Raw genomic sequence first — 12,600 nt, forward strand, 5'->3', positions numbered from 1 at the left:
TTATCTTCTTTGTAGAAATGTCCTTTGCTCATTTTTAAATTGAGTTGCTTGTCTTTTTGTCATTAAGATGTTCTCATAGCTTTTGGACTGTTTCCCATGGATTCCTTCTAATCAATAATAAATGGCCTCATCTTCTTTTATTTCAACTTCTTAAAACAAGGAAAAGTTTTTTTCCCCCTTTTTCCTTTGAAACAGAGTTCAACTTTTCCATCCAGAGGAGAGAGTCTAGAAGTACACCCCTATTAGCAGGGGTTTAAATCCAGTCAGAAGTAATGGAGAAGAGGGTAAAGCCTAATATCAGGTGTCGGGCTTAGTTGTTGTTTAATTCCCTTCCAATTTTGAAATACTAGGTTCTCAAGCATTCACCCCGTGTTTGCCTCCTAATACCAACAACTCAATGATGAGAGGCAATAAATCAGAAATAAGTAACAAAACAAATCTAAGAATTTTTAAGTTCTAAGCTCCACACCTGTAAAATAGGGTTAGTGAACCCAACTTCACTAGGTGGTTGCAAGGATTAAGTGAAGTAAGACAGAAGACAGTCTCTTGATAAGGCCTTGCACATACTGTGAACTTAAAAAGTTGTTATTTAAATTATTGTGCTATTGTTATTGAGTGACACCAGAGTGTAGTGGTTAAGAACCCGGAATTTGGAGACAGATGGTCTGTTCAAATCTTACTCAGCCATTTACTAGTCATGTTGCTTTGGATGAATCACTTATTCCTTCATTGTCCTTATCTGTAAAATAAAGATAGTGCTTCTCTCCACCTCATAGAATTGCAATGAATATTGAGTCAATACATTTAGAGAACTCAAAACAGTGCCCAGCATAGGTAAGCTATCCACAAATCTTAGCTATTCTTGTGGTAGTTTAACATTCCCTTGGCTTAATGAACTCTTTCTCAAATGAGATAACATGGCACCCATCAGCAATCATCATTTGATATAGGCCAAGTTCTTTCATGTTAGAGACTTGGGAAATCTCTGTCTGGTTTTTAACATGCTGTTTACTGTCATCAGTGATGAGTATAAATAGTAGATCTGTAATCATATATTTAAAACTCTACAGGGTGCATGGTTGATTCAGTGGTAGAATGCTCACCTTCCATGTGGGAGACTAGGGTTCAATTCCAGGACCATGCACCAGGAAAAAAAAAAAATTCTATGTCATGGGCCTTGGCATTGATAAGTCTTAAAAGCTCCCCAAGTGATTCAAATGAGCAGCCACAATTGAGAAACTCTGGCCATGACGAATAAACTCTATTAAAAAGAAAACCCAACCAAGAAAGTAGACAAAGTAGGGTGGCGTGGTGGTGACTCAGTGGCAGAATTCTTGCCTGCCATACTAGGGACCCAGGTTTGATTCCCAGTGCCTGCCTATGCAAAAAAAAAAAAAAAAAGAAAATAGGCAAGGTACAAGCATGTACACGGAATATACAAGGAAGAAATACAAATGGCTGGTACTGAGTTAATAATAAAAGAAATGCAAAACAAAACAATAATGAGAAGATTTTTAAAAATATCATTAGGTTACTGATTCTATGTCCAAAGATGAAATTTAGTTAATCTAATTAGTGACTGGTCTGATGTAGGTAGAAAGAGGTAGCAGAGGTAACCATCTTATTTTATCATGTTACATGATCAATGAGTATGTTTTTTGTTAAAAAATTGTCTGCTCTTCCTGATTTAATACACATATATTAATGATATATTAATATTACGTATTTGGTTTTGTGACTATTTCACATGTTCTCATATTTAAAAGTGTTCAATTATTTCTAAAATCCATAAAAGACCACAATCCTGTAAAGGTTGGAGAAAATACAAATTGCTAGCCTTTGAAAATTTAATGTATTATGAGGTGCTTCAAATTTTTACTTCTCTTCAGTTCAACTGACAACATAACTTTTCTGATACAGTGGTTCAGTGCTAGCTACTGGCTACATACAAAACAGCTCAAGTATTGAGGACTGAATAACAGTCCTAATCAATATTTCATTGAAAAGTATAAAGACATTGAAAAGATAGCCAAATTGGTGGTCAAGGCAGTGTATGGAAAGATAATCTAATTTTAAACCATGACTTTATACACACACATATAAAAATATATATCCACTTATAATGGATTTGGACATAAAGAAGACAAGCTACAATAGCTATGAATCTTTTCAAAAGACAACATAAGTCAATTCCATAGGTTTTTGCAGTTTGTTCTAATGGTGTGCAATATCACATGCTCAAGCTAATCTGCTAAACATTTCATTAAAGGTGATCTATTTGTGGGGCAGATTAAAGCCTAGGGCAGAGAATAGCAATAGACAAGCCTCTACTCCACCTCCTCAGATTAATAGGCACCAAGTCCCAAAGGACATAAGGATAGTTAAAGATCTCAATCTTTAATCAGTCCTCAAGTTACTCTTATCTACCTAACTCAGGAGGTCTGGGAACTGTTTTGGTTCGCTAAAGCTGACAAAATGCAATATACCAGAAATGGGTTGGCTGTTACAACGGGGATTTATTAGCTCACAAGTTTACAGTTCCGAGGCCATGAAAAATATCCAGTTAAGGCATCAACAGGGTAATACCTTCTCCCCAGAAGACCAGCTATCAGCAATCATCAGCATCTCTGTCACATGGTCAGGTACATGGAGACATCTGCTGGTCCTTCTCTCCTGAGTTTTGTTTCCTTCAGCTTCTGGCTCCAGTGGCTTTCTCTTTTAGCTTCTCTGTGTGTCCTTGGCTCTCAGCGTCTCTGGTTCTCTTAGCGTCTCTGTGTTTCTTTCTGTTTTCTGTGTGTCCTTATTCTCTTATAAAGGACTCCAGTAAGAGGATTAATACCAACCTTGAATGAGGTAGGTCACATCTCAATTGGAATAACATAACGAAAAGTTCCTACCCACAATAGGTCTATACCCATGGGAATGGAGTAAAAGAACATGGTCTTTTCTTGGGTATATAATAACTTCAAAGTACCACGCAGACCAGTATTGGTTGTAATGGCGTCATGAGCTGCCATATGTGTGACTTTGGGAAAGTGAACAGACTGAGGCTTTAAAAGCAAGCTAGATTTGAGTCTGAGTCCTGGATCCATTATTTCCTGGTTGCTTTGGGCTCATGAGCTTTGGGCTCATGGCTTCACCTGTGTAGTGTCATATTTTCCTTATCTGTAAAATGGAGACGATAATAACTGCTTGATATGTATTATCTTCTCTGATCTTAACAACTCTAGGATATATATATGAATATTATGCCCATTTTACAGATGCAGGAACTAAGATACAGAGCTGACAGGTTGGTAATGGAGGTGGGATGTAAACTCAGGACAGCCTAACTGCTAGATGGCCCCTAGAAAGTTCTTCCTTAAGATGATTTCTTTGGCACTAGATTCCTTTGGGGTTTTTCTTTTAACCTTCCCTATCTCTTTATGATTGTTTATTCTGACATGTTTGTTTACCTTATCACTATGAGCCTTTGAAGCTGGAGACCAAGCCTTCTTCATTTTTACATCTCCGCCACCTGGCACAATGTCTGGCAAGCAATAAATATTCAGTAAATGTCTGTGGAACTGACCTGCATTAAAATGTGAGCAGGGTTGGGCGGGTGGCAGCCTTAGCCATTCCTGCCCCCTCTTGCTCTTTCTTTCTCCCAAACTCCCTCATGCCTTGTCAATGCCACACTGTTCAAAATTTTCCAGGATGTGGATTCTTTAAATTTAAAGATTATAAATAACAGCCACAGAAATGGATTCTACTTTATTTCATAGCTCTAGGCTGTGAAAGGAAGGTTAGAAGGGTGGAGGGTGGGGGGCCCAGCAAGGAGAGGCTCTGATTTATAAGTTAGATGAACTGGAAAGTCTATATACACACAATGTGTACACACAGACACAAATGTATACTTTCTATACACAGAGAGAAACAGAGCAGAAACTTCCTTACATTGCTCGTACTGTAACCACACTATGTTTCAGTTTACTGCAGTGAGTGATTATCCACTCCACAGAAAATTACTATTTTGGGTTTTACTAAAGCATGGTTTGTTCTACGCTGGAGAGGCACACTAAAAAGATGAAGATTCTGAAAAGAATATTTTTGTCTTATAATGGAACATAAGGGTGTGGAAGAAAGAGAGTGGGCCTGGGAATCAAGATCCTTTGCCAGCCAGACTGGGTGCAGTCCCCTTTCTGAGTTTTAGTGACTTCCTTGGGATTATTGCTTGTTTATAAAAGAAATATTTAAGACATGCCTTTTGCCCTTTGTTATGAGTTCAATTGTGCCCCCCCAAAAAGATATGTCGAAGTCTTAATTGCACTATCTCAGAATGTGAATTTATTTGGAAATAGGGCTATTACAGTTAGAGTTAGGTAAATTAAAAGGTCATCCTCCTTTTAGGGTGGACCCTAAATCAACATGACTGACATTCTTTTAAGAAAAGGAGAACTGGTCACAGAGAGACAGGCAGAGGGGAGAAGGCCATTTGACAACTGAGGCCAAGATCGAAGCCCTAGGAGGGCTGGCAACCCACCCAAAGCCAGGGAGAGGCAAGGCAGGAGTCTCCCTGACAGGCATCGGACTTCTAGCTTCTAGGCAGTACATTTCTGTTGTTTGAAGCCATGTGATTTGTGGCACTTGGTTGCGGCAGTCCTTGGAACTGAGGCACTCTCCATTCTAGGTTGAGTAACTAGACCCATGGTAATTTTCAGGAGCTGAGAGTCCAGGCTGCAGAGTCAGGTGGACCCAAGTTAAGACTCAGCCCTGCCACCTACCAGCTGTGACCTCACACTAGAGACTCAGCCTCTGGAAGTCCCTAGTTCTTCCTCTAGGAACTGGAAGTAATAATTGTCCCCACTTTCAGGGTTGCCGGGAGGATTAATACACAGATGCACGCATGCACTTAATTCATTTCTTGACACACAGTACAGCATTATCAAAACAATGTTTTGGGCCTGACATTGTCCAGGGAAGAGCTGGGAGGTATAAAGCAGAGGACATAGTCCCTGACCTTGGAGGAGATAAAATATATAAAACATTAAAACAAACACATGAAAAAGCCAATGTTATTTGGGAGCCAGAGGGGGTATAGATAGTAATGATATCAGATTTCAGGGAGGTGCAAAAGCCCCCCATGCTCACATGGTCACTGGAGGTTCCACAGAGGGGGTGGGAGAGGAGCTGGGCTTTAGCATTTTCAGGTAGCGGGAAGAGAGATGGTGAGATTTCCAGGCAAGGATGAAATGAGCTTTCTGAGGTCAGTACACAGTCTGCTTTGATGGAACTGAGGGTTTTAAATAAAATATAAGTAGGGCAAAGGCCTGTCTAGTTTCCTTCTCGGGAGTAGAAATCAATAGTCATTTTTTCCTTTCTACAAGAAATTCTAAATCTGAAATTTGCTTGGGTGCAGGGCCGGCATCGCACAGGGTCTGTGCAGGCATGGCCCAAGGACCAAGATGTCAGCACCCTCTGTGGCATAGTGTGTGACTTATAGACCCCCTCCCCCATGACTGGATATGATCACAGGGACACTGCCAGCTGTCCAACTGGGCAGGCCTTCCAGGTATAGAGAGAATTTGGCTGGAGAGCATGGAAAAATGAGTCCTCGCAGCTATGTCTCCTTTACCAACTTTCCCTATTATCTGTGGTTTGGATCTACCATTTTGGTACCAAGAATCCACATGCCCAGAAGTATTCTTTTGAACAGATCCTGAGTCTTTCTGCTGAGCCTCAAGGTTTGCTGAGATTCTGTAGAAGGATATATAATGGGTTGAATTGTGTCCCCCAAAAGATATATTCATTTTTTAATTCTTGGTCACCTTCTTTGGAAATAGGGTCTTTGAAGATGTTGATTAGTTAAGAAGAGGCCAAACTAGGTTAGGGTGGGCGCTCTCATTCAGTATGACTGATGCCCTTATGAGAAGAAGAAATTTGGACACAGAGACAGACAGACCCCAGGGGAGAATGCCATGTGATGACAGAAGCAGAGAATGGAGTGTGCAGCTGTGAGCCAAAGAGTGCCAAAGATTGCTGGCAAACACCAACTGCCATAGGAGAAGAGAAACGAATCTCCCCTACAGATTTCAGATGGAGCATGGTTCTGCCGGCACCTTCATTTTGAACGTCTAGTCTCAAGAACAGTGAGACAGTACATTTCTGTTGTTTTAAACCACTCAGTTTGTGGTACCTTGTTACGGCAGCCTTAGGAAACCAAGAGGGTGAATTATAAGGAGGAGGGGGAAAGACTAGCTATATTACCATTTTCCCCACTCTTACCCCTACATCCAGGTAACCAGGCCAGTGTTGGATTTCTAAAGACCTGCTGGGGGTAGTTGTGGGATGGGAAGAACTTTTGGGTGGGGCAAGTAAGAGTGGCCAGACTTGGGAGGAAGTTTGAGCATCATTCAAGACTGGGGAGAAGTGTGGAGATGGGTGCCAGAGACTAAAGCCACAAAGGCACGGGGAACGGGGTGGATGGCTGCGGGCTGAGGCATCCTCCTCGTGCCATGGGGACCACTCCTGGAGGGCGTCTTTATTGCCACCTGCAGAGCAGCATCCCCACGCAGCATCTGGACTCTGAATGGTGGAGTCCAGAGCAGTCAGTGTAAAGCTGGTGACTGCCGAGGTGTGAGGAGGTGCCTCCTATCCCAGTTTTTGACCTCACTAATTCCAGAATTCTAGAATTACCCAATGGAGAGGAAGACACCCAAATTACTGAGTCCCCAGAATGTTTCCCACCAACCAGGAGATGGCTGGGGAGCTTGGAAGCAGATTACTCTGTTTCTTTTTTTTTTTTTTTACTTTTTTATTGTATACTATAACATATATACAAAGCAAAGAAAGAAAAAAAAAAAAAACAGTCGTTTTCAAATCTCTCTTCAACAATTTCAGAACATATCCCAGAGTTTGTCATGGGCTACCATAGCGTCCTCTTGGATTTTTCTTTCTAGCTGCTCCAGAATATAGGAGGCCAGAAGGAATAATTTTTTTTTCATCACTATTAACATTTTTTCCCTTTTTCGTAAAAAATACCACACATACAAAAAAGCAACAAATTGCAAAGCACAGCACAACAATTTGTTGTAGAACAGAATTCATAGTTTGGTATGAGTTACAATTCCACAATTTTAGATTTTTACTTCTAGCTACTCTAAGATACTGGAGACCAAAAGAAACATGAATTCAGTGACTCAGCAATCGTATCCATTTGTTAAACCCTACAGCTCCACCATCATCTTTGAGCTTTCTATCTCATTCTTTAAGGGTACTTGGGTTATGGCCATACTAACTTTTTCATGTTGGAAGGGGTTGCCAATAATATGGGGTTGGGGGGTGGAACTAGCTGATGTTCTGGAGAGGCTGGTCCATCTAGGTTTTATCTGGACCAGCGACCCATCTGGAGGTTGTAGCGTTCTGGAAAGTTACTCCAGTACATGGACTCTTTGAAGAATCCTATATATTGCCCTAGGTTTGCTTTAGGATTGGCTGGGAAGATTGCATTTTATTTAGAGAAGTGAAATATTGTGACATATCTTGCACTCTGGATTTATGGACTAAGTGCTTTGTCCATTAAACTTTTGTCCTTGTTAACAATTGGTAAATGGATAAAGGAGTAAGTTAGAAGCTGAGGGCGCAAATTAAAAAAAGTTGTTTAGAAAAGTTAAATGAAGTCCTTGCTCACATCCCTATCATTTGTCCCTGAAAAAAGCCCTGCAATTACGTGCAGATCTTCTGTAGCTAATTTTTCCAGGAGGCAGCTTTACCCAATTGTTAATGGTTAACTTATCAAGCGCAGTTGCTGAATAGGCTTGTCCCTTGAGAGCAGAGACTGCTTAGAACCAGACCAGGTGACAAATAAGCATGGCATTAGTACTTACCATGCCCAGATTTTTCCCTCAAGGCCAGGGATCACATTAAAATTGCAGAATGTACCTAGCAGGTCTCCAAGAGTAGTCTGTGACTCTTGAATCCCTCAATAAGATCAAAGATATAAAAAGGGGCCAGAGCATGGAAGAATGGAATTTGTGAGGCAGGTTCCTTGGAGAGTCACCCACCCCAGGATGGGAGGGAGGGGGTCTACCTCCTTCACCTCAAGTCTGGTGATGGGGTGACTTATGTGCAACCACTTTGGGGAGCTTAAAATATGTTCTTTGCAATTGTGGCACATGGTGGACTGAGTCAACTTCGGGAAAATCTTGAGTCAAAGGATGAACTGATGATCTCTGCTGTTTAGTGGAACTGGGAGATGACTACTATGTTGGGGTGAGCCTGCACCCCCAGGCTGGGTGAGTGTCTCCCACAGTCCAGATATGTGTCTCATGGAGGAAGAAGGCTGCCTGAGGCTATCTGGGGACTCCCCAGTAGGGCTTCCCAGAGGGGCTAAGAGATACCAACAGGATGAATGTGCATGTGGTATTCTTAGGGTTTGGTCAATGACTACCTGGAATCGATACGTGTTTCCCTGGGCTTAGGAGACTGCAGGAGAGACATTCCAGAGGTATTTCTCTCCTAAGAGCTCATGCAAAGGGCCACATGAGAAATGCCACTTAAATACCTGCCAAGCCCAAAGAACACAACACCCTATGGCGGAAGCTCAAATAAAACTTTTCTGCTCCTTTCACCTTCTCCTTCCCATGTGGCTGAGATCAGAAACTGGCTTATAAGTGGGCACAGGGTAGAAACAAACGCTCAAGGTGGCGACACCAGAGGAAGCTGGTTATGTTCCTCTTGCCATCTTCAGGCTTCAGCAAACCCAGACTACAGAGGGAAGAAGATTTGACATTTTATCTTGGAACTGAACTTCCTAACTTCTGAATTGGTCTTGTATTTGTGACTTACAATGGCAATAGGACATTATCTAAGTATATGCAGAAAAATCAAGGGTCTGACAGTTTTTCTCCATAAGCAAGGGAAGATTATCACCACTGAATCACTTTTTATTTTTATAACATCTTTATTGAGATATAATTCACATACCATAAAATTCATCTATGCATGTTGGTTTTTAGTATATTCACAGAGTTGTGTAATCATCACCACAATCAATTTTACATTTTCATCACTTCAAAAAGAAGCCCTGTACCTGTTTCCCCACAAATCCACCAGCCCTAGGCAGCTACTAATCTATTTTCTGTCTATATAGATTTGCCTATACTGGGCATTTCATGTGAATGGGATCATACAATGTATGTTTTTTTTTTGTGACAGGCATCTTTCATTGAGCATAATGTTTTCAAAGTTCACTCATGTTGTAGCATGTATCAGTACTTCATTCCTTTAATGATTTAATAATATTCCATTGTACAGATATGCCACATTTTATCAGTTGATGGACATTTGGGCTGTTTCTACTTTTTAGCTGTCATGAATAATGCTACTGTAAACATTCATGAACAAGTTTTTATTTGGGCTTATATTTTTATTTCTCTTGGGTCTATATTTAAGAGTGTAATTGCTGAGTCATATTGTAACTTTATATTTAACTTTTTGAGAATCTATCAGATCATTCGCAGAGTCACTTTTAAAGGGATGGTCAGAGGTCAATATAAAATTGTGTTTTGATTATGTCACAAGTAGTTCTTGATCCACATACTGATTAGAGATGAGCTCAGCACCTCCAGCCATCCTTTTTGGCTGGAAATTCAGGACCAAAGGACTTTAGGTGTATATGTATGTGTGTGTGTGAGAGAGAGAGAGAGAGAGAGAGAGAGAGAGAGAGAGAGAGAGAGAGAGAGAGAGAGAGAGAGAGAGAGAGAGAGAGAGAGAGAGAGAGAGAGAGAGAGAGAGAGAGAAAGAGATTGGAGCTGAAAGACAAGGATGGCAATCAACGATAGAGACACCAGCTGAACCCTTCAGAAGGGGGCAGGACTGGATAAGAAGTGGTGGCTTGGACTCAGAGGTCTATGGACAATTGAGTTCACATTGTGGGCTGGGAATTCACCCATCTAGCATTCAACATATGTGTCCAGCATGGGATTTTTATATGGCAGGTACTATTTTAGATTTTGAAATCTTTAAGTGAGGTTATAATTATACACGTTTTACCTGCTCATCACAAACCAATGAGGTAAGTGTCATGAACTCATTCTATAAATGAGAAAACTCAGGTTCAGCCAAGTGACTTGACTGAGTTGATACAAGAACTCAGTTGCTACTATTCCTGTGAGCACGAAATATCAACTTTTATAGGCATAAAAGCAATGGTATGGGATCAGAAGAAACTTGGTCTAACTGGCTCTAAGGCCAATATTCTTTACCATTAAACCACTACCTGCCTCTTGTTTAGCCTGGACTTCTGGGCTTAACTTGCTGGCTCCCAGAAGGCTAGTTTTGCATGCCTCAAAAATAAATAAATAAATAAATAAAAAAAGCTAAACTATGTAGTGTGTGACGATTTTTGTGTTGTGAATATTTCTTTCACTGTGGTAGACTTCAAGCTACCATACAGCTCTCAAAATTGCTGAGTCTTTGGCAATCGGCTCTCAGGAGCCAGCCTTAGCAATGCAGCACGTCACTGCTTCTAGGCCATTGAGCTATACAGCCTTGAGGCCCGTGTGTTTGCCTGATCTTCCAAGTCCGACCACCAAAGCGCCTGTTAGGACAATATGCGTCCTTGAATATTCTGGTTAATGGAGGATTTTAGCCTGTGTTACTAACTCAACAAATCCTTTTTTTAAAAAATTTAAGACACGCCTATAAAAGCTGATATTTCATGCTCACAGAAAGAGTAGCAAAGCCATATTTTAAAAATGCTCCGAATTTGCATGCATTTTCCTCTCTCACCTCTAAGTCACTGTTGACATTCTTCTGTGCTTATTTCAGGAACGTCAGTTCTAAACCAGTGACCATATGATAGAAGATGAAGTTGACAGAAGCCAGGTCTTCCTGAACGCAGGATTTCTTAAACTGGGATCTGCTGTTCTGCCAGAATTAAATAAAATATAATATGTGTTTTCCATGGTAATCTTAAAAGCTTTTCAGTTATGAAGATAAAGATAAAACTTCTTGTCATGCATGATGAATTACAAGTCACAGCTATGTAGAAAATTAAGACGAGTTTCACACGGGGAGTGAATTCTTGGGGAGAGAGGGGCATGAATGTTCTCCCTCAAAATGGATGTGCCTATAACTCGTGAATGAGAACCTGCTCTATCCCTTAGAATCCGACCACCTTTTTAAAAATCCACCCTTTCATGTTGTTTTGAGATATTTTTCCAGATTCATTTCAGCTTCATTTGGCTTCTTTTGTTTTCAGACAAACAGGCAACTGGTGACAATAGCCAGCTCCTGCGCTGCAACAGACCCATGAGATCAGGGTAAACTGGCAATCTCTAATCTTCCAACCAATTTCCCGTGGTTCACCAGAGCCGAAGAATTGGCGTGAGTGGCATTTCTTAGCTGCTAATGACCAGCTTCATTATCATGCTGCCCTGAGCTAATATTTTGCCAATGGTTTATAATGGGAGTCATTAGGTTCTAGAACATTCCCTCCCAGTTCTGTTTCTAAATTTGATTTCCCCAGAATCAGAGAGAATACAAAATTTTCCGAGCTTTGTGCAAAACAAGAGAATGTCTGGATGAAACAAAAACCCTCGTCACCTTGGCCCTGCCCACACATGGATGGATGGCACAAGCTCACAAGCTGTAGCATGCTTGGAGTTTTCCATAGGAAATTAACTAAATAATACTACATTCTCTCCCTGCTCTTCTTTCCACTCTTCACTTATTCCTATAATGAAACAGCTTAAGCTCAGCACTTTAGCACTCTCGTGGGGGGCAAAAGTGTTTGGCAATTTCATTCTCTTGTGACCCTCTGATCAAAAAGAAAAGTCTCTTCCCTCGTTCATGGGCTTATTCCAAAAAGTGCTTCTCATCAAGGCTGTTGTATTTCACGGAAGGCCCCAAATTTTGTGAAACAAAGATGGCCTGAAGTGGTAGTTCAAAGATGTGTCCTTTAAGAAAGGAAAGGTGGCACTTTAAAAAGAAAACCAATCACACTGTAAGTGGATCTGATCCTGTGCTCAACAAAATAATTGTGGCACAGTCAACCAGCAGATTGTTAACACTTTAGACAGAAAATCATCCGATGAATCAAAATGAGGATCAGATCTTCCCCAAGTGGTCATTCTCTTGTTTAATGTGTGTGCTCCTTCTTCATAATGAACTCGGTAATGGAAGGTTTAAGTGGAAGCGTTCAGTAGCGATTTAAAAATGTTGATGGAGTACTGTCTAGGTACACAACAGTTACCAAGTACTTTAGGGACACAATTCAGTTGACCTCAAAATACCTGGTCTACAGTGCACAAGGCTCCGTGACAGGTGATGTGGGGCATTGATTGATGTTGGCACCACTCAGATAGCTTGTAATCTGGAGGAGAGAAATAAGTATAGAACAACTAGAATACAAGGTAATTACCCATACAACATGTTGTTCCTGAACTCCTTCCAGGCACCAGGGACCTTGCTAGGATGTTGAGACACAGTGAGAAACCAAGGTGAACTGGTAACTTCCTTAACGATGGAGAGTGCAAGTGTTACAATTCCTTCCTTCAACAAATATTTATTGAGCATCTACCACGTGCTGACTGTTGGTCGTGGAGCTGTGGATATAGC

Source organism: Tamandua tetradactyla, chromosome 7 (assembly GCF_023851605.1).
Source record: "Tamandua tetradactyla isolate mTamTet1 chromosome 7, mTamTet1.pri, whole genome shotgun sequence".
Taxonomy (NCBI): Eukaryota; Metazoa; Chordata; class Mammalia; order Pilosa; family Myrmecophagidae; genus Tamandua; species Tamandua tetradactyla.